Here is a 3,071-nt window from a genome sequence, read left to right as displayed (position 1 = left end):
TATGTTCCATGTGTGGTGCGAGTATAATTTGCCTCTGATCAGATCTCAGTATTAACCCCTAAACCTTTTTGTGACTTAGTGTCATTGGTGCCTTAAAAAAAAAAAAAAAAAAAGTAGAACAAAGATTGAAACATGAAGTTCGCATGTACTTGTTTTTCAAACAGTCAGCTCTGACTCTCTATCCATTCTGCTTTCAGCTGGCGTGGGACACACTTTGGCGAAGATTTATCAAGCGGTCTAAAAGTAAGAATGTTCCATGGCAACCAATTACAGCTCCCCTTTAAAATATTTGTGAGTACTGGTCAAATGAAAGCTGAGCTGTAATTGGCTGCCATGGGCAACTAAGAACCTTCTTTCTTTTAAACAGCTGGATAAATCTGTCCCTTCATCGATAATGTTGAAAACTCTGTTTCCCACTGTCTTTCTAGGTGCTAAAGCTGCATCTCCATAATTCCAACATTTGATGGTGTTATTTTTGAACCCTTAAGACTCAGTTAAGGGAGTGCCAATTTTCAGGATGCAAAAACAGACCCCAGAGTTGTGATAAATCCTCCACAGTGTATCATACTAAAAAGGAGTCTCCTTTTCAATATGATGTCTATATTGTACTTGTAGGTGACACAAAACAGAGATATCCAATATTAATACCTTTCTGCTGAGCGCATTTGATGGCTTAATTTTGCACTAAGAGGTTTATTTTTTATAGGTAGGTATATAGGTATTTTTTAATTTAATTTCCAAGTTCTTTACTGGAACCATAACATGATCTTCCAGGTAACATATTTACCCAATTCATATGGTGACTTGAATCCATAGCCATGAGGGTGCGTCCACACATTCAGTTTTTAAGATGCAGTTTTTGATGCCCAAACCAGGAGTGAAGTGAAATTAAAGGAGAAGTGGCACTTTGTAATGATAAATCCTCATCCATTATGATCCACACCTGCTTTTGGCTTCAAAAGCATCTGAAAAACTGAACGTGTGGCTGTACCCTAAATGTTGAGATGGACATACCAATGTGAGCACAAAAGTGGTTGGCTTGTTTTCAGTACCAAGTCCGCACACAACATATTTTAGAATCTCTCATTACTCTTAATGAGTAACGTAAAGGAGTTTTCCCACAAAAGAAAATTCTCACATTCTTACATTACTATTTTACTCAGTGTAGAATCCCATGGTGTGGGCAGGGACTCTCTAAGCAGACACATTGGGGCAGATTTACTTACCCGGTCCGTTCGTGATCCAGCGGCGCATTCTCTGCGCTGGATTCGGGTCTGGCCGGGATTCATCAAGGTAGTCCTCCGCCGTCCACCAGGTGACGCTGCTGCGCTGAAAAGCATCTGAACGCCGAGCCGGAGCAAGTGAAGGTAAGCGCGTCCCAAGCTACACGTTTATTGTTTTAAATGCGGTGGGTCTTCCGAATCCGTCGGGTTTTCGCTCGGCCACGCCCCCTGATTTCCGTCACGTGCATGCCGGCGCCGATGCGACACAATCCGATCGCGTACGCCAAAATCCCGGGGCAATACAGGGGAAATCGGCGCAAACCGGAAATATTCGGATAACACATCGGGAAAACGTGAATTGGGCCCTTAGTAAATGACCCCCATTGTCACCACTCAGAACTAGATGGATGATAATGTGGTTACATTATCAGGGACCAGTTGTATATAGACTTTCATCTGGCCACTGACATTGTACTAACATACTGACAAATAAAGAGATGAGACAGATCAGAGATGCATGAGGTTACACAGAGGCATGACAGAGAGGCTGACAGACATATCAGTGAGATGTAGTAGAGCTCACAGTGTAACAGTAAATGTGTGCTTCTCCCGGATCACTTATCTCTGAGCTCCGTGCAGGGGGCATGGCTGCAGGCACACAGTAGAGACGCAGAAATGTCATCTACACAATCTCACACAGATATCCAAGAAGGTGGCCCAACCTCCAAGTGAGAAGTTACAAAGTTGTGTCTAGGGGAAATTGTGTACACCTGGACTGATAGAGACAGGTTGGACTTATATCTGTGAAATGCTGCATTTTTGTTAATAACAATGAATTAGAGAATGTGTTATTTGTTATCCTGAGTACATTTAAGAAACTTGTCTTCGTGGGAATACACCTTTAAGTGAAGTTATCAAATAAGGTCTAGAAATTTTTAAGATTATGTATTAAAGGGCTTTTCATGGTCACCCTGTATTAGGGTGGAGCAGGAGCATAGTATTACCACTAAAACTGTCCAGCAGTGACATTATTTAACCTGGACTAAAAAGCTTCCTTCTAGTCTCTTGAAAAACATAAGTGCCCTAAGACCTCATGTACATACATAAATGTAATTGTCGCTGTGATCTAGCCATCATTGTGGTTAATGGCCCCCCACTCACACTGCACTGTGACCTGGCCGGGAGGAGGGGTAAGGAGCATTCACCCCCGCTATTTTGCACTTGGCTCTGCGCTCTACCCAGTCACTTGTGTGTGAATACACACCAAAACGAACCTGCTCAAAACTCCAGGTGCACGGTCCTCTGAGAGTACTTCTCTTCTCCCAAGCAAACATAAACTTCAGAGCAAATGAGGTTGGCACTTTTTGATTCACCAGAAATCTTGAATCCTTTATTCATTCATGGTAACAAAGCAAGTTACAGGTATTAACACATAAGTGCAGGAGAAAGCATCAATCTTACGCGTTTCTGATCGATAAGGTCCTTAGTCATAGATGTGCTATACCCAGATGAGTGCAAAGTAGTATACATGGGGGCCTAACTTTGCATAATAGATTTGTGTTTGGACTTGTATGCAAGCATCTACAGAATATATGCTCTGGTTACTTGGATGGAAGGAGTAAATTACCTGCCATTCTTGTGTTACATATTGTTGGATCAGTAAAATAACCATCTGGCCATTCAGAAGATCACTATGATGCAGTGAGAAGTTTGGAAAATGTGACCATTGCACAAGGTGTGCATGTGGAAGACAAAATGGCTGATATTTAAAGTGGAACCCATCTTTCCACAATAAAGGTATATAGAAGCCACTGAGCTGGTATATAACATAAAAATTCACGCTCAGAA

This window comes from Engystomops pustulosus, chromosome 1, assembly GCF_040894005.1.
Source record: "Engystomops pustulosus chromosome 1, aEngPut4.maternal, whole genome shotgun sequence".
Lineage (NCBI taxonomy): Eukaryota > Metazoa > Chordata > Amphibia > Anura > Leptodactylidae > Engystomops > Engystomops pustulosus.
Note: the sequence above shows the minus strand (reverse complement) of the source record.